At 43.5% G+C, this 20,325-nt stretch overlaps 1 protein-coding gene across 5 annotated transcripts in view; it reads left to right on the plus strand.

Annotated features, from left to right (window-relative positions):
• AP3B1 (adaptor related protein complex 3 subunit beta 1) overlaps positions 1–20,325 on the plus strand; it is a 346,462-nt gene that overhangs the window by 16,142 nt on the left and 309,995 nt on the right. Inside the window, exon 2 of one of the 5 annotated variants that reach the window (XM_073344161.1) lies at positions 1,095–1,294. The exons of the other annotated variants lie outside the window; for them this stretch is intronic. The gene's annotated coding sequence lies outside the window, so the exon portion shown is untranslated. The remainder of the gene's footprint in view (positions 1–1,094; positions 1,295–20,325) is intronic. 5 annotated transcript variants of the gene reach the window in all.

Consider the following 20,325-nt stretch of genomic DNA (forward strand, 5'->3'; position numbering starts at 1 on the left):
TGTGATTAGTTATGTTAGGAAAGCAGTTATTTTATACATCTTTGTTTGGCTCGGCTAAAGATAATTTTGAGCCAGAGCTTTTGCAGTAAATGTTTGTGATTAGAGAGGTGAAGGGAAAGTCTTAGAATGAGAGAGATCATTCTGACTAAAATTGGAATGTGCAGTGCCCCTTTCTCACCTTTCTTTTGTATTGATTGAACCTAAACCAAAGAGGAGAGAAATATAATCAATCTATTCAGTATGCATTGCTTCTAACAAATCTTCTGATTACTTGACTCAACCCAACCATATCAAGAACACAGAGGTGAATGGCAGGGCTTGTTCATCTCAGGGTAGAAACACAGGATCAGAAAGAAATGGCTCTGATTCCCTTAGAATGGAAAATTGGCTTAATATGTGAGTAGTAGTAGTGATAGAGATCCTCATGACTGAAGTGAGTTGGCCTAGAAAGCTTTGGCTTGATTAGGTCAGTTAAATAAAATGCCGTATTGGAAAGGACATGGAAATAATTTCTACAGTATAGTGTTATGTTATTTTGCTGCAAACTTAGCAAAAAAATTCATAACTAAGCATAATGAACCTGTAGTATGCTGTGCTTCAGTACTATACTTCTATGGTGAGGGTACAAGAGCGTAACCAATCCTTGTTTCCTCCTTTAGCATTAGGAGGAAATATGGCCAATATAGCACTGTAGAATGAACGTGTACGCATGTCCTAAAATACAGGTCCTGCCTCATGAAGCTGTTTGCAGCTCAGTAGATGAAACCTTCACTATCAACAAATCTATTCTCATCATATTGCTAAAATACTTTTACATGTATGCAATAAACATAACATTTAATATGATTTGGTTCCTGGAAATTTCACGTTTGTAGCAATAAAACTTGAACTGAAATATTTAACCAAATGTCAAATTTTACAGGCAAACCACATGAAGAACATAAGTATTTACTGGTAGATAGGTGTGGTATTTAGGCATTTCAACAGAGGGCAAAATTTATAACAAGCATTTTCAACGTTAGTGATTTTGCATCTTTAAACTAGAATTGCCAGACAAACTGCATTTGTAATTTATTAGGGTCCTTTTCCTGCAGATCTCGCTTATGTATGCTGCTGAGCTATTCATCAGGAAAGGTGGCTGGACTGCAAAACTGTTCCCCCTGCCTCTGAAATTTGCCATAGCCTTCGGCAGAGAGCTGATCTAACGTGGGGATTTCATTAAGATTATTTCTCTGTGCAGAAGATTAATCCAAATTCATCAGATCTAAAAACTTTCTTTCAACAGCCGCCAAAGGTATTTTTGGAGATTTAAAATTAGAGATTTGATTTGACATCTGTTAACCAGACATGGAAAGCTTGTAGAGATTGCCATTTATGAAATTCTTTAAGGGGGAATCCACCCCTAATATTCAAACTTGATGCTTATACTGGTTCACGAGCAAATCTAAATTCATGCCCATCTGTTAGAGTGGCATGGTACCCACTGGTATGGTGGTATGCCAGTTTCTGTTGGGTCTGTGAGCCAGCAAAGATGAATGGTTTGGCTGGAATGTATCATATAATACTAAGATGAATCTACAGCAGTGGTCTCCAAACTTTTTATGCCCAAGATCACTTTTTGAATTTAAGGGCAATCTAGGATCTACCCTTCCCTGAAGCCCCGCCCTGCTCATTCCATCACCCCCCTCTCCATCGCTCACTCTCCCCGACCCTCACTCACTTTCGGAGGCTGGGGCAGGGGGTTGGGGTTCGGGAGGGGGTGTGGGCTCTGGGCTGGGACCAAGGGGCTGCAGTGTGGGAGGGGGCTTCGGGCTGAGCCTGGGATGGGGGTTGGGATGTAGGAGAGGGTGAGGGGTGCAAGCTCCAGGAGGGAGTTTGGGTGCAGGAGGGGGCTCCGGGCTGGGCAGAGTATTGGGATACAGGGAGGGTATGGGGTGCTGGCTCTAGGGGGGCTCAGGGCTGGGGCAGGGGTTCGGGGTGCAGGAGGGAGCATGGGGTACTGGCTCCTGGAGGGGGATTGGGGTGCGGGCTCCCGTTGGCACTTTACTTCTGGCGGCTCCCGGTCGGCAGCTCAGCGGAGCTAAGGCAGACTCCCTGCCTTTCCCAGCTCCACGCCGTTTCCAGAAGGGGCCAACGTGCCTCTGTGGCCCTCGGGTGGGGGAGGGGGCACATGGCTCCATGTGCTGCCTGTCTCTGCAGGCATTGCCCCCACCGCTCCCATTGGCCACAGTTTCCCATTACAGGCCAATGGGAACTGGAGAGGCGGTGCTTGCAGACAGGAGCAGCACATGGAGACTCATGCCCCTCCTGTCCCCTAGGGCTGTGGGGGCATGCTGGCCGCTTCCAGGAGTGGCGTAGGACCGGGGCAGGCAGGGAGCCTGTTTTTGTAGGAGCCCCCACTATACCACCAGAGATCGTGATCAACTGAGAGAGTCTCCAGGATCGACCAGTTTATCGCGATCGACTGGTTGGTGACCACTGGTCTACAGTCAGTACTCTGAACCACATACTAGGTACCTCAATATTAACTAAAAGTAATACAAAAATGAGTGGCAATTGTTGCAAGATTTGATCTATCACAACTGAACATAATAACTTGATATCAAGAAAGCTACAGTGGATGCATCATCTTTCTTTTCTTTCATAACTGGCATGTGTCAGTGTGAAGGCCATCATCTACTGGTATATGATCCTCTCTAATGCAACCTGTTCTGTGGTTTCTCCAAAAAGGCCCTTTGATTTAGTTTAAAATATATTTCTGGCTGTTTATTACCTGTTGCCACAGTTGTTGGTGTTGTCAGTTGTTGGCTGCGTGTGTGTTGTACCAGCTCTGCACAGGTGGCTGATGCAGCAGACCTGGATTGAACTGCCCAAGAAGACTACACATTTGGTTCATCAGCAGAGGCGCTCAGCCAGGTTTATTGTCAACAAAGCATGATGATAGCACTCCATAGACTAGTATCTAGGGATACTAGCACCCTGTAGACTTAGTATCTACGGATACTAAGACATGTATGCCCATTACAATGGACCAACTCAATGAACGGTGGGACTTCCTGTTCCTCCCCTCTCAGCCCGACTAAGGTTAAGGTTAACATTTATAGATTTATCTCAAATTCTTTGTCTCAACAACTTACGTATCACCTTAAGTGTTTCATGACATGTTTGTTACCTCCCCTTGTACCTTTCTCCTGATGTTTCAGACAAAATATCACTATTCATCACTTCAGTCAAACCATCTTACTTTGTGCTAGCTTAGGGTATTCTTGTGCTAGTCTAGTCTGCTGGAATGTGTTTACATGTTTAGTGTGTTTTAGCAATGCTAGCAATACTGGTGCAGAGTTCATGTACTGGACAGTAAACTTGCCGGCAAGCATCTGCTTTTTAGCAGGGCCTGACTTTTGCTTATAGACTTACTTTTACTAACTGCTTTATATCAGCAAGGCCTTTTTAGTTCAGTCCTGAGGCCTAATACCAGGCCTCATATCTCAGGCTCTTTCTACTACAGTTGACAGTGAGAACTCAGTCTTATGGACATTTGGGTCATAGGTGGCACTAAAATGTCTTTCCATAACATGCTGTTGCAACAAAGTTTGCAGAGGTGAAGGAATAAGTACTTGTAATTGTGCTTCTCTGAAGACATCCTTTGAGTGTGTTTCTGTTTTAGGGTCTCATCTCCTTAGTGTGAGACATGGCAGAACTCCCTTGGTATTCAAAGATTTTTGGCTCTTTGAGGCACCAGTAATTCATCTCCATTCTGAAATGAACTGCCAGTACCTCAGTGTGCTCTAGAACATGCCATTTGTTGCTTGGGCAAGCCAGAAATGGAGAACTCCTCCAAATGTGAAGTGTAATAGTAATAATAGATATATACAGATAATGTTTGGACAAGTCCTAACTTTAAAATGCTAACTTCTCTAAATCCAGTTCTCAGGGGAGGTGAGTGGATGAGTAAGAATCCAGTCATATGTTATCTTCAAGAGGAAACTATTTACTTAATGTGGTATCTTCAGAAGAGAGAGGATCGAGTGGACGTTTACTTTTGGAGGCTAAAAGCTTAAGGGTAGTGTCTTCAGACTCACAGATTAGATTGTAGAGGAACAGAGAAGCTATACAAGGCAAGGTATTTTTTGTAAACCTAGAAAAATATGGAGATCTCCATCCACAATAGGAAATGGGGAAAGCTAAGAGAAGTACTGAACGAGTGGCAAATATACAGAGGTAGACCCATATGTTGTCCTCAATTTGAGGAACATAATATACAGCAAGCATAATATTTTATCTGAAAGGCAGATACACAGAAAAAATTAATTCTTTGCATTGTCACAAATTCAGGTGTTTGAACCAGGTAGATGCAAGGTAGTTTGGAAAAGGGCTAGCTTTATGGTCTTCAAAAACCTCCTCCTCAGACTGGTTCAGAGGAAGGACTTCCTCACACAGGATAATCAACCTCCATTTAGCGCATAGATCAAGGCCTTAAAACAATTAGACAAATGGTTCCAGTGTGAAAACAGTTTTGTTGCTTTTGGGGAATTATGTGGTGAGAGGAAAAGATATAGACTGCTTTTGTTCACCAGAAGCCAAATTCTAAAGTGGATGAATGTGGATTTAAATTGAGTTCCATTACTTAATACATCAGAGACAGTCAAACATGTACCAAGTAAGTACACCTGGCCTCTTCTTTGGTACTGGTGGTGTCTGTTCCTCTTAATATGGAAAATCTTGCTATGCAAAACTGGAATCAAGATCTTGAGTCTTTTGATACCTAATGAGCAGAATGCCCTGAGGACTTGCACGGGGTAGCTATGTTAACTTTAAAACTTCACAGCTGTGTGGAGGGTCTGTTACACTATTGTGAACCTTTTCTGGCTGCAGTAGAGGACCATTTAGCTGACCTGTTTCAGCTTGTTAGGCATATAGCAGCACCGTAGCAGACATCATGTTCCATCTGGGAAAAAAGATTCTCTCCGAGGTTTCAGTATGGCCCTAGAGATGCTGCCATGACAAGTCTACAGCTCTAACCAGTTAAGGATAAACCCCAGGGTGTTGCTATGTAGCTGAATACTGTGATGGGTGCATATGATCAATTTACATGCCTAGTATATTCATAAGCAGAATGGGATGGCTTGTAATGACAACTGTTTGGCCCCAGGTGGGCTCCACAAGAAGTCTTAAGTGTTGAGTGAGCTAGGAAAGGGGAAGTTCACCTGATTTTATCATAAGTTTCTGAATGATTAACCTCCCAGTGGATTTGAGGAAGGCTTCAAATGCTCCCATCACTTTGTTTCATATTTCTAGGAATTTAAAAATAGATATTTGATGATATGAGGGACAGATCCTCTTAAGCAAAGGTGTGTTTGCGGCTACTAGACAGCAGTTGAACAAATGGGAATTCTTCAGTGTTCACAGAATACAAGAAATGAGTTCACATTACCAAGGTATAAGCAGGCTGTGATTCTTCTCAGTGTGTTATACCAGTAAAGTAATGGCATGAGCAGCATTTTTCAAAAGCACCTGGGGAATACACTGTTCGCCTGAGGAATACACTGGAGCCAAGTTGGCAAGATGAAAAAGGATATAGAACCTCAGTGACCATGTTACACTGAAATCCTAGTAAGAGAAACATGAGAATGAAAAGAGTCCCATTCATGATGGTTTATCCACATGCCATCTAACTGTATAGTTCCTACACTGTATGCAAGTGTACATGGGAACTATATAATCCACTAAAGCTAGATATCTGTTTGGCAAAAGTGAGAAGTGTATTGCTGAAGTGGAGACTATTAGGATATTTCTCACTGTGACGAAGACTCTATACAATACCAGCATCAATCGCCTGCTACAAGACTAATGTGTTAGACAACCTCAAAATGCCCACATTTGCCCAACTGATAAAATGTACCCTTCAAAGGAAAAAGGGTAGTATTTTAATGCAGCTGATCAGCTTCATCATAACTAGACAGTCCTTGTACCTCCTGGAGAAATGAGTTAATGTAGCTTGTCAAAGCAAGCTAGTTGTGAAGACTGAATATTTTATATTATGAATTATATTACATACTGTAAAACATGAACTTAAGCACACAGGGAGTTTTAGGTTTATTAAAGTATGATTTTGTATAATTTTCAGAGGTAAGTTGAGTGGGAAACATGAAGCTGAGATCTAGGCATCATCCCCTAAATGTCTGCTTACAATACTTAAGTGTGCAAAACTTTTTTTTTTTTTTTTTTAAAGCTTTGCATGTTCAAGCCTTAAAGATAAGGAGCCACTGGTCTATTCTTCCATTCTTGAAATATTTTGTTGGTGTTGAGGAACTTTAAATATTTATACTTGCACTTCAAGTGCAGTTTAGCAGCAGAGAGGTTATAAAAAATGAGTCTACTAGGAGTGGGGTGGCATACCTTCATGCATCTAGTCCTGCAGGGAGATCAGTGATGCCTCAGCTTTGATTCCTCAGCAAATTGTGAAGGTACCAAACAGTGAAGATTTAAAAGTGCAAGTATTCAAATGCAGTGTAATGGAACAAGTTATGTATCTTATGGGATGACTGAAATTGTTATCTCTATAACGTCTTTGGATAGAGTCCCTGAGCCTCTGCGTTGCCATCCTGCGAACATATTCCAGACCTGAAGACCTTCCAGACTCAAAGCCTATTTGCACCAGGCAGAGATGAAATATCGCATTTAGGATGCTGAGTCAATCCAGTGTAAGACAGACAGATCTGCCTTTGTAAGTACACTAGGCCAACAGAGATTCAGGAATCTCATTTGAAGGTGTCTGAAGACCTGAGGTGCTGTGCTCTCTGTGGAACTTGCACTAATGTCTCCAGGTCAGAGAGAGATCCCTAATAATTAGTGTTTGAAAGCCACTGAAATGGAAACTGACGTTTAGTCTTTTTACTCTCCATATACTGAATGAATGCACTAAAGCAAGTAACTTAAATGGGAAACTCAGCACTAGACATCAGTATTGAAGTATCTAAGCCATAGAATCACTGTTTGTTGGGGGACTATCAACAGTTAAGTAAACAAAGTCAGTAACTCTCAACACAGAAATTGTCAACATGTGTGACTAAGTTGGCCATATGCTTTGTTCTCAAACTACTGAAGTTGTAAGGACTTCATTTCTACTGCTAAAAGTCCTGAAGGAGACATCTGTGTTCTGAGGAATTGTTCTAGGCAATAATAAACTAAAGATGAAAAGAGTAAATTGCTGTAAAGATACAGAAATGATGTCCAAGTCAAAGCTGAAGGTCTGTAGGGCCCGTGGAGACCTAGAACCAGTTATGTCGTCGTCAGTTGAATTGGGAATTCTTCTGATCACAGTTGAACTGCAGTGGATAATTCTAGGTGGGGGCTTTGGGGCATTGGCAGTTGGTCTCAGAATTAAGTCTGGTCTGTCTGTGCCACAAAGGGCAAAATTCTTCAAAGTCTCGAACTCGTCTAAGTCTTCTTATATTAAGGATCTGAGATGCAAGGGTGGGAATCTCATCAATATGGTGCTTCAGACTTCAAGATGAAGCTAATGCCTAGTTTGGGGGTATTTTTTTAATTTACAAATTGTGTCTAAAATATTAAAAGCTCAAATGTACTTTTAGTCAGGAAGCACCACGAGTATATGGATAGGTTCTTCAATGTGTATAAATTCGAATAAATTCTTACCAAGACAACTGTTATTTAGGAGCCTTGTTCAGAGACCAGGACTCTCGTCCTATGTGCTGCACAAATAGAACAAAAACAAAAGATGTAGTGCTTCAATCAGATTCTTAAAGGTTTCACTAACCTTACCTTTGAACCATTTGCTGCAGGGCTCAACTTGAGCTGTCTGTTGTACAATGGGCAGGTCTGACCCAGTAAGAGATGTCCAGACCAATGGATTATAAAAAATAAAAACTACAGCTAAACTGATTCTCCTTCCTGTAGCACTTAAATGTGCTATGTGTAGGTAAGGCAGAGGGGGTGGGATGTGTAATGTGGTAGGAGCAACAAATGCAATACTGTGGTGACAAACTGATGGAAGAGTAGACAAAGGTGGGGATTAAAGAGAGGCAATTTCAAGAAACAAACTGTCAATGGGAGCCGAGATTGAGCTGCTGCCTCTTGGCAGAGTTCATATGGTGGCTAAAGAGGCCCAGCAACAACTAAGTATATCTAGAGAACATTTGTATGGTGGAACCATGGTATTGATATTTGGTGAAGTTGGGGGAGATGCAGTTAACATTGAACAGTGGTTTTCAAACTTTTTTTTTGGCGACCCAGTTGAAGAAAATTGTTGATGCCTGTGACCCAACGGAGCTGGGGATGAGGGGTTTGGGGTGAGGGAGGAGCTCAGGGCTGGGGCAGAGGGTTGGGGTGGGAGGGGGTCTGGGCTGGGGGTGCAGGCTCTGGGAATAGGTGGGGTCAGGGATGCAGGAAGGGGCTCTGGGTTTGGGGGGGCTCAGGGCAGGGGATTGGGGCTCTGAGTTGGGTTTACCATAGGCATGCTACAGCAGGCTTCCTGCTTGTTCTGGCACCGCAGACTGCACTGCGCTCTGGAAGCAGCCAACAGCAGATCCGGCTCCTAGGCGGAGGCACACAAGCGGCTCTGCATGGCTCTCGCCCGCAGACACCACCACCCAAGCCGGCCAGTGGGAGTACAGAGGTGGTGCTCGGGGTAGGGGCAGCACGCAGAGCCCCGTGGCCTCCCCTGGCCTAGGAGCCAGACCTGTTGCTGGCTATTCCTGGGGCGCAGCGTGGTGTCAGAGCAGGTAGGAACTAGCCTGCCTTAGCTGGGCAGCACTGATGACGGGACTTTTAAGAGCCCGGTTGGCAGCGCTGACCAGAGGTGTCGCGACCTGCAGTTTGAAAACCACCAACCTAGAAGATCACAGCTCAGTATGTCTCCTTGCATCAGATTTGATGAGCTTTTCGTAGTTTCCTTAAAAGTTCCTATCCCTGAACTAGTGAATGTTAGTATAGTTTAAAATATGGCTAAGGGGATACATATAATGGACACTTGCACGACAAATGGATCAGCTGTAATCATCATAGATTCACTAAGAAAAACTTGCTGGATAACCAAGATAGCTTCCTTGATAGAATTACATGCTGACAGGAAAAAATGTAAAGCAGAGGTGAGACTGCATCTGTATTTTAATGGTGTTTTTGATATGGAATCTCATGAGAATTTGAGATCAGGACACAGTGTTTGCGTAGAAATCTGTAGTGTGGACGCACATCAGACTAGTGGGACTACGAATTGAAATAAACAGGAATAACGGGTAAGTGGGAATAGGGATAACATCAGATTGGAAGTCTCAGCTGGGGCTCCACAAATGTCACTATTAGGACAGTACCATGTACTAAAGTTATCTAGAGGAAGTAAATTGTACATTTAATCCACTTCATAGATGGTAATAAACTAGGAGGGAATAAGATGCAGTCAGTGGTAGATAGTCTGAAAAGATTAGAAAAACTGAGTCTCCAATCATGCACGGTCCAAAGATAAAAACATAAAGGAGTAAAATTGTATGTTTGCATACATGAAGTGAGAAACAACGATTGTTTTATTAATTTAAATACCTTGTTCACTTTGTGTGCTTTTTGTATTTTCTTAGGGAGGGAAAAAACTAAAACTCCATTGTGTGGCTTTTTAAAAGATTGTGTTGGGAATTATGTGGTGTGGCTCTACTCTACCTTTGCCTCATTTCATTTGTATAAAGCAATACATAAATAAGTTGTTTTTGGTGTATTTACTAGCATGTAGTACTGTAATTGAACATACTTGCTTTTATCATGCAGTAAAAAATATTGTTCCGGGGGGGAATGTAAATGGATCAAAAATAATTCATGTTGTCTTAATGGAAATGCCAAGTTGAAGCATCTTGGCACACAGATCAAAATTTAAGATAACTTTTTCAATTGCGTTTATAAAAAAAATCTAGTATTTATATCTTAGTCAATAGGAGTCTTCCTTCTGAAGTCTTCCCTGCCACATCCTCTTCCTTCCAGGAACAGTATCCAGTTGGTCACCTGGATACCTGGTCACAAATACCAAAATATACTTTACAGAATGATTTGGGCCCCTAATCAGCAAGGTATGTGCCAACATTTAAACATGGGAGTAGTCCCTTTGAGCTTGACCTTTTATTTAAAAGTGATGTGAACTGAATTAGTGTGTGGGAGTTTGAAGTATGTATGTCTTACCCTGTTTCTCAGCAAATAAAAAAATGCATGCCTCGTAACTATAAAGTTACATGTTCAGGCTGAAAGATTTTGACTAGCTTTAAATCCTTTCTATGTGTATTTTTCTTTCTCAAAGGGATGGAATTTCATTTTTCATCAGACTTGAAACTGAGAAACAACAAGTGGGGAATGCTTTGAGAAGTGTTGCTGTGAAGCTGAATTTTGAGTTCTGAAAGGTAGTGGTGGGAGGTATCTGCTGTCCTGGTAATCAGTAGATAATCTGTCCCCATTTTCGCCCCCTCTATCCCTTCTTATTTAGGAAAATGAATTTTTTTTTGCACTTTTGTTTATACTGTAGATAAAGTATATTTCCCCCTTCATTTCTTTTCCCCAGTCCAGAAAATATCTGCTTTTGGATGCTACATCATGGTTTTTTCAAACCGCAAGGAAATTTGGGTCTTGCTGAGAGCAACCGGCTGTTTTCTCCTCTGATTGTAATAAGTAGGAGGAAGTGTTTAGATCACACCCAAAGTGCACTGCTTTAAATGCATATGTTTAAGATATTTTTGTTGAATTTTCAGCCTCGCAAACCGATAATGAATATTAGTATACCTTTAATGGAAGGGGAAAGTAATACTGAATAGCACCACAAGATGTCACTCAAATAGTTGTGTAATACAATGAAGTGGACAAAACACAATTTGTAATTTCTTATGAGAACTCAAATTAACAGTAAAATGAACAGATTCCTAAAATACACTGTATCAGATGTTTCATAGCAGATGACACTAAAATGAGTTTACAATTTTTCTTTGAGAATTATAAAATTAAACCTTGTTTTCAGATACACTGCTGGCTAAATTAGTCTGAAATAATATACACGTTGAAACATGAGCAAGTTTTTTTTGGGAGCAAGTTATGACTTCAGTACTGTGTATATGTAGTACATAACTGAACTGCATTATCAGTACTGATGCAGATCTCCACTTCAGAACAAAGGGTTTTTGCCCTTAAATATTGTGGTGATTCACTAAGTGTCAACATAATTCCCTAAAACAAAACAAACGAAAAACCCCCTCCGAAACTTGGCATGCTTGGTCAAAAGTGAACAATCCAGAGAGAAGTCTCCTGAAGCTATGGAAGTAGATAAATCCTTACTTCAGTACAAGATTGCAATGTATTGTGCAACTGAGAATGCTGAGAAGGAAAAATGAGTAATACTGTGCTTTAAATTCAAACATGACTTTCAGCTTTTGATCTAAAGGATTGTGTAAATAGTAATGCGAATATAATATATTGTAGTAATTAAAGAACTCTTGAGTTACATACGTTTGCTATCAATAAGTTTTTTTCAAATTGCAGTTTTGAGGTGGTTCACAGAAGTTAACTTCTAATTCTGGCTGCATGCAAGAAAGCATTAGGAGTAACTAGGCTTTTAGGAGTTTGACAGTCAACTTTTCTGCAATATTCTTCACTTGTACCTGTTAACTTCTGGCTTAAAATTTCAGAGAGAGCAGTAGTTTTGTCTGGCAATGTGTTAATACTGAGTTCTAAGTAGATCTGTTTTTGGGACACCAAACCAGAAGTCAGACTTCTGGAGCATAACTAAAAGGCCATGTTGTTAGGTATTTAGTTATCCTTGGAATTTGATTTCAGATGGCCTCTACGTAAACCTTTGGTAACTTGGATTACATTTCTTTTGAAATATATGGTATCTATAAGTTTCATTAAGAAGGAAAACCATCAATTTGTGATTATCAAGACTGATTCTAGATCAGTCTCACTCCTCATTTCGGTATCAAGCTGTAGGTTCCATTTCTGTTGGGCACTGATGGGGAATAAGATTAAAGAGATTGCCTTCATGAACTGGGTCGTGAAAAAGTTTAGATGGTAGTTCTTATTCTTGTTTATATTACAGTAGCACCCAGAGAAACAGTTGGGGTCTTGGCCTCATTGTATTATACATGGTACAAACACATAAGTCAGTTTCTGAAGGAGACAAATCTTAAAAAGCATGTGCTTAAAAGTTGCAGCTCACAAAGATAGACAATTGTACAAGAAAGTGAGGCGGAATCATGGCCCCTCCACTTTGAGAAATTTTTGAACTTCAGATCAAATGTCCTATGACTACGTTTTAGTCATGGGTATTTTTAGTAAAAGTCATGGACGGGTCATGGGCAGTAAACAAAAATTCACGGCCTGTGACTTGTCCATGACTTTTACTATATTATATACCCCGAACAAAAACTTGGGCCGGGGGCTGCGGGAGGACCACAGGTGTTGGGGCAGGGTGGCCTGGGACCCCCGCTAGTGGGTATGTGGGTGCGGGGGGAACGGCATACAACCTGGGACCCCTGCTGGTGCTGGGAAGGGGTGAAGGGAGGTGAGGGGCAGCCCGGGGACTCCTGCTGGTGCTGGAAGGGGTGGGGGGCTGCGTAGGGCCCAGGACCCCTACTTGGGATAGCGGTGGGGGGTGGCGGCGGCACAGGGCCTGGGACTCCTGCTGGTGCTGGGGAGCAGGGCAGGGTTGGTGGGGCTCGCAAGCTCCCTACCTCTGCACAGCGCCCCGGAAGAGGCCGGCATGTCTGTGCAGCTCCTAGGGGAAGGGAAGGCCAGGGGGCCCCTGCCACAAACTCCAGCTCCGCAGCCCCAATTGGCCAGGAACCACAGCCAGTTGGAGCTGTGGGGGTGGTGCCTGCAGGTAGGGGCAGCGCGCAGAGCCCACTTGCCCCTCTGCCTAGGAGTAGCAGGGATATGCTGGCTGCTTCTGGTGAGCCCCCTGAGGTAAGCACTGCCTGGCATTCCTGCCCCAGTCCTGAGCCTCCCACCCAAACTGCTGCTGGGGCATAACGGTGCGGTGGCCAGAGACTGCCCCAGCATTGGCTGGTGCAACTGGGCCAGGGGCTGCCTGATCTGCTCAGGCAGCCCTGGGGCCAGCCGCACCAGCTGCTGCAGAAGTCAGAGGTCACGGAAAATTACCGGATCTGTGACTTCCATGACCTCTGAGAGGCGTGCTGCCTTACCTGTAAGTATGCTAAAAGAGGGTGTGCCGAAGCATGTTTCTACTGAAGTAATAAGTGAGTCATGAAAGGGAGTGAAAACAGAGGTACCTCAGGGTGAACTAGTTTCTTTCAATTTAACCTAAGCCACCCTTACTCCTCTCTTAACCACCTAGCTATAAAACCAAACCTCTAAGCCCATAAGCAATAAAGATTTGGGAAGGTCTCAGGGCCCTATTTTCCATATTATGATGATATAAAGTAAATGCTTAGTTTAGCACTTAAATGCCATTTTGATAGGAGACACAGCAACACCAGTGGGAAGGGTCCATATTCTGAGTTATGGTCGGTCTATACAAACATTCCAAAAATCATTCAGTGTAAGTCAAAAAGCAATTTCGTAGTGATAGGGACAGGAGACTGTCAATCTAAAGCAGGGGTCGGCAACCTTTCAGAAGTGGTGTGCCGAGTCTTCATTTATTCATTTTAATTTAAGGTTTCGTGTGCCAATAATACATTTTAACGTTTTTTAGAAGGTCTCTCTCTATAAGTCTATATATTATATAACTAAACTATTGTTGTATGTAAAGTAAACAAGGTTTTCAAACTATTTAAAAAGCTTCATTTAAAATTAAATTAAAATGCTGATCTTACACTGCTGGTCCGCTCAGCTCGCTGCCAGCCTAGGGTTCCGTTCACCTAGGCCGGCAGCGGGCTGAGTGGGGCCTGTGGCCAGGACCCTGGCTGGCAAGGGGCTGGCACCCAGAACCCCAGACTGGCAGCGGGCTGAGCGGGGCCAGTGGCTGGGACCCCAGACCCGCGGTGGGCTGAGCAGCTCAACCCGCTGCTGCTCAGCCCGCTGCCGGTCTGGGGTTCCATCCGCCGGCCCCACTCAGCCCGCTGCCGGTCTGGGATCCTGGCCCTGCCCATATAGAGTGGGTACCTACCTTCTCCCTGGTTCTAGCCCATTCTCTTCCTCTCTGCACTGAGCTGAAGGTGGGAATGCACTGAGCACAGGGCTGGAGGTGAAGGAGCAGGCTGGGGGTTGGGGTGTAGGGTCTGGCCAGGAGCTAGAATAAGGGCGGGGACTCAGGGTTGGGGCAGGAGGTTTGGGGGTGGAGTGCTTACCTGGGCAGCTCCCATTTGGTGCAAGGGGTGCAGGTGGGAATGTCAGGGAGTGGGGGGTGGGTGCAGGAACTCCCATTTGGTGCAAGGGGTGGGGGTGGGAATGTGGGGGATGCAAGAGTCAGGACATAGGGTGTGGGCAGGTGTGAGGGGGTGCAGGAGTCAGGGCAGAGGGCATGTGAGGGGGGTGCAGGAGTCAGGGCAGAGGGCTGGGGGCATGTGAGGGGGCACAGGAGTCAGGGCAAGGGGTATGGGGGGCTGGGTATGTGTGAGGGGTGCTGGAGTCAGGGCTGGGGTCGTAGGGGGTGCAGGGGTCAGGGCAGGAGGCAGAGGGGTGTGCAGGAATCAGGGCAGAGGGTTTGGGGTGTTGGCTGGGGTTGTGGGGGTGCTCCCAGCCCCTTGCCCTGAGCAGCTCACAGCAGGGGGCTGGAGGGGATATGCCCTGATTCCACCCCCCCTTCCCCAAGGCCCCATCCCCACCTCTTCTCTGCCTCCTCCAGGGAGCCGAGCCTCGCTGCTCCGGCTCCACTTCTCCCCCTCCTCTGAAAGGGCCATCAGCTGGTCGGTGGCAGGGAGGGAGAGGAGGAGGGGCAGGAACCCAGCATGCTGAGGGAAGAGGCGGGGGAGGGAGGAGCTTGCCTGCTCTGCAGCAGCAGCCAGCAGGACCAAGCTTCTTTTCCATGCCCCCGCAGGGGGGGAGAAGAGTGGGCCGGCGTGGGCAGGATTTTTAATGGCACGCTGCCGCCTGCCAGGGTCCCAGCCTAGGTTCTGCAGCGGGCTGAGCGGGGCAGGCAGCAGTGTGCCATTAAAAATCGGCTCGCGTGCCGTCTTTGGCATGCATGCCATAGGTTGCCGACCCCTGATCTAAAGTAAATTTAGGAGTACTACCATCTTGCTTAAGTTAATCCTTTTCATCCATGAAACCAGCAGGCCTGACCATCTTTAAAGCCTAGTTTAACTGAACCAGCTGGAGAATAACTTCCCCTAGATAACTAGAGCATAGTGTGGTATTCTGGGTATTAAACTTTCCGCGACTAGAGACAATGTTGAGGAAAGAACATGGGCAAATGTGAGGGGTAGATGTATCAGGAACAGCGTTTAGATTTTTCTGAAATATACTTACAGATTGATTACCATAAGCCTTAAAAGTCAGCATAGTCTGTGCAATGGGTAGTAGGGCATGCTGTGGGATCAACATAGGGAGGCTGTATCCTTCAGAGAAGGGACTTTGTGCTTTTGATTAAAAAAAAAAAAAAAATTCTGGTAACATCTAGCTGCCCCAATCAGCATCTGCATCCTATTATGCTAGGAATGCCAAGAACCAAAAAGCATAAAGGGGATGAGGGGGGTAGCAAAGGACCGACGCTTGGTCAAAAAAAAAGAAGAGTATTTAGAGTTTTAAAGCTCTTAAGATACAACGGCATTTGCTCCAATCCCTCAGACAGAGACAAACACCTATGAGATCTCTATCAAGCATTCTTAAAACTACAGTACTCACCTGCTGAAGTGAAAAAACAGATTGACAGAGCCAGAAGATTACCCAGAAGTCGCCTACTACAGGACAGGCCCAACAAAGAAAATAACAGAACGCCGCTAGCTGTCACCTTCAGTCCCCAACTAAAACCTCTCCAGCGCATCATGAAAGATCTACAACCTATCCTGAAAAATGATCCCTCACTCTCACAGATCTTGGGAGACTGACCAGTCCTCACTTAGAGACAGCCCCCCAACCTGAAGCAAATACTCTCCAGCAACCACACACCAAAAACACTAACCCAGGAACCTATCCTTGCAACAAAGCCTGATGCCAGCTCTGTCCACATATTTATTCAAGTGACATCATCCTAGGACCTAATCACATTAGCCATGCCATCAGGGGATCGTTCACCTGCACATCTACCAATGTGATATATGCCATCATGTGCCAGCAATGCCCCTCTGCCATGTACATTGGCCAAACCGGACAGTCTCTACGCAAAAGAATAAATGGACACAAATCTGACATCAGGAATCATAACATTCAAAAAGTGGGAGGAGAACACTTCAACCTTTCTGGCCACTCAGTAAAAGACTTATGGGTGGCAATTCTACAACAGAAAAGCTTCAAAAACAGACTCCAATGAGAAACTGCTGAGCTTGAATTAATATGCAAACGAGATACCATTAACTTGGGTTTGATTAGAGACTGGGAGTGGCTGGGTCATTAATACATATTGAATCTATTTCCCTAAAGTTAAGTATCCTCACACCTTCTTGTCAACTGTCTAAATGGGCCATCTTGATTTTCACTACAAAAGTTTTTTTCTCCTGCTGATAATAGCTCATCTTAATTAATTAGCCTCTTATAGTTTGGCAACTTCCACCTTCTCTGTATGTGTATCTATATTTCTTCTTACTATATGTTCCATTCTATGCATCCGATGAAATGGGCTGTAGCCCAAGAAAGCTTATGCTCTAATAAATTTGTTAGTCTCTAAGGTGCCACAAGTACTCCTGTTCTTTTTTGCAGAAACAGACTAACACGGCTGCTACTCTGAATAAAAAGGTAACTTAGCCCTTCTGGTACATAGATGGTAGGAAATCACTGGAAATGCGAAGGTATACTTGTGTGTTGAATTAAAGCAGTGTCAAAAAAGTTTTATATTGTAGTTCTAGAATATTTTCGTGTGTAGTTTCTTATGGGGATTTTAAAACTTTTGAATTTCTCTTTTCTTAGAGAAAAGTCAAATCAGTTTGTGTTCCATATTCTTTCTACTTGTAGTGTAACAGAAAGCCGGCACTAGGCATAAGCAGACTAAGCAATTGCTTAGGGCCCCGAGCAGCTCCAGAGTGCCCCCTATTAATTATTAGTAAGACGTAGGTGTGTGTTAGGGGCCAAGGGGGAGAGCAAAAATATTCCTGTTTGGGACCTCCAATGAGGTAGCACTGGCACTGGTATAACAGCAAGTTGACTGAAGTAAAGTTTTAGTGTGGTTCACAGGGAGTTATTAATGCAGCTGATTTTCCAGTAGTGAGGAATGTGTCTCTCTAACGTTTTTGGATACTAGGCCAAAAGATACCTTGGATTGGCACAGTGTGCAGTCATCTGTACTTTCTTTTGGTGCTGGGAAGTGGACATGAATCATATGAATGTTATTTTTCAAACTTCATGAACTGAAGAAAGTATTGCTTCAAAATAATTAATGAACACAAAAATGTAAACTGCATTTTTGAGGCTTGTGTTAAGCTTTTTTAGGGGGTTTGATTAAGGAACTGAAGTATTTCTTTGAATTTTAAAATTTCTGAGGTGGTGCAAATACCATTGCATTGCACAGCAACCGATAAAATGAAAGGCTGTAAAGTAATTGCCATGTATCATTGTTTGTTGAAGTCAGCTGATAAGACACATTCTTAGAGGAAAATGACCTTTGAGATTTATATAGAATTTTTTTAAAATTAAAACAGTGAAGGGAGTGGGTATCTTGTTATGTCACAAGAATTTTTTTTTAATTAGACTTCAGTATTGGTTGGTGTATGTAGGCTAAGTTAGCTGAGTACTGAACTTCAAGTTTTCTAAACTTGAAAGAATGGAACAAGGCTCATTATTGGCTAAAATTAGTGAAGCATCCTGCAATATTAGATCTGTTCTTGAAATGGCAGAGAGCCTCCAAGTTACCCTGAAACCAGAACCTAGTGTAGAGGAAAGAGAGCTTACCAATGCAGTTGCTGATCAATATGAGCAAAATCTCACTGTGTAAGTATCTAATGCTTGCTAATCTTTTCCTCCCACTCTCAATTTCAATGCAAATGTAAAATGCAGTCTAACTAGATAAGGAATTTCGAACTTAAATTGGCTTACTTGGTTTTTTCTTAATTTTAACAGTTAATACAAAAACACCATTTCCAAATAAATTAATCAAATACCATATATGTTTTGAAGTTTCTGAAGAATGAAGCAGCACCACATTGAAAAAAGAAACTTGGGGAGTAGGAAGTCTTCATCATTTAGTTTTTATGGAATTTATGAACTGGCTTGTATCTTTTCTGTGTTGCATGTTAGAATATTTTCATTTGGTTTGTGTCCAGAGGACTTCTATTTCTAGAGATATTATTATGTTGCACAGCAATACAGAAGTTTGCAGTGGAGGCAGCAGTGCATGAGAATACTACCAGACTCTGCTCAGCTAAATTGTGAATGATTTAGCCCCCCTACAAATACTGTTCATGTCATCCTCCGTAGCTTTGATCCAGCCATTCCTATTTACTATATCTGGACTCTCCAAGCCCAGATCTCACATTCGTGTCCCCAGAACTTGCAGTCCTACTTCCTTTGCTTGCTGCATAATGATTTTGATGCATCCTAAAAAGAATTCTGGGGCTTATTGGTGTATCAAGTACACAAGTATGAAGATAGCCACTTAATTTGGGGGACATTTAATGGTGCTGTAGTGAGTCAGACAACTGGAAAATACAGCTAAATAGCAGAAAACCTTTTTTTACAGTATGTTTTCTTTTTCATTAGAATAAGCATGTTGGTATATGAGAGACTCCAGTTTGTTCAAAGTTATGGTGTGAGGGGTTAAATCTGTTTTAGGCCCGTTAATTTTTCATAGTAAATCATTTTTCATAAAACACTTAAATTCTCTGAAAAGTGACGACTTCATGTGGAAGCTGACAAAAAATAATCTCCTGCTAGTACAGTTTTTGTCTACTGGCTACCAGGCTCTTATTTCAGTGGAGTTTTTCTGACTAGTATACTGTTTTTGGTTTTAAGAACAACTTGCAACAGGCATTTCTCTGTTGACTAAGTGAGTGAAGTTTGTATGATTCTGCTGCTTTAGGGAGGAGGGGCAGGTTCTTTAAACTGCTGTTGTCTTGTAAAGTAATAACTACTGTTGTTGAGTTAAAGCGTTAAAGTGAATCTCCCTTGCCAAAAGTGGGTAAAATGATATCTAAGGCCTTGTTTACACTACCAGGTTTTGTCGCCAAAAACTGCCTTTTGTTGACCAATGCATGAATATACGCTGTGATGTGACTTTTATCAGGAAAAATGCCTGTTTTTGGTGACGAATACATCCACCCCAATGAGAGACTTACATCTTTTCCTCTACATTTTTCGTAACAAAGTGCCAGTGTAGACACCACACTTGATTTCATTGCTTTAATTGGCTTCCAAGAGGTGTCCCACAATGCCCATCGTGACTGCCCTGGTCAGCGGTTTGAACTCCACTGTCCTGCATGTAAATGACGATCCACCCCATCTCTCCCCCAGAAGCCCCGGGAATTTTTGAAATTCCGTTTCCTGCTGGCTCGGCGTGGAGAGGTCTCATTGCATCTTCCAAGGTGACCATGGCAGATGCTCTACTGCTTGGAGCACTGCAGAGCTGTTGGATCTGATCAGTATATGGGGAGAGAAGGCTGTGCAGTCCCAGCTGCTCTTGAGCTATAGGAATTAAGATACCTACAGGCACATTTCTCAAGGCTTTTGCGAAAAGTGCTGTGATTGGGACATGCTACAGTGCAGAGCAAAGATAAAGGTCCTGAGGCAGGTGTACCATAAGGTGAGGGAGGCAAACCATCGCTCCGGTGCTTCACCTAAGACCTGCCAGTTCTATAAGGAGCTGGATGCTATGCTCTGTGACGACCCCACCTCCATCCCCAAGAGCCCCATGGATGCTTCAGAGGGAATGTAGGCAGCAGAAAGAGGAACTAACCTGGAGAATGAGGTTATTGATAAAGAGGTGGAGTTAGATGAGGGTGTGCAACTCCTGGCAGGGTCGCCCAGTGGGACAAGCAGCCACGAACTGTTCTCCACTCTGGAGGGGTTTAGCCAGTCTCAGCAGTTGCTCTCCGGGGAGCAAGAAGCAGGAGGTGAGACGCCTGGTAAGTGCCTGTGGTTTGTGTAGTGCAGAGGTGGGTTCCTGGTATAGCAATGTGGGAGGCTGGCTGTGTTTCTGTGAGGTGGACATTTCCCTGTGTAGTTAATCAGTACAGTGGAACAGGGTGCTGATGCATGCCGTGATCTCATGGGAATCCTCCAGAGAGATCTCCAGGAAGTTTT

The sequence above is a fragment of the Lepidochelys kempii genome, chromosome 5 (genome assembly GCF_965140265.1).
Source record: "Lepidochelys kempii isolate rLepKem1 chromosome 5, rLepKem1.hap2, whole genome shotgun sequence".
Taxonomy (NCBI): domain Eukaryota; kingdom Metazoa; phylum Chordata; order Testudines; family Cheloniidae; genus Lepidochelys; species Lepidochelys kempii.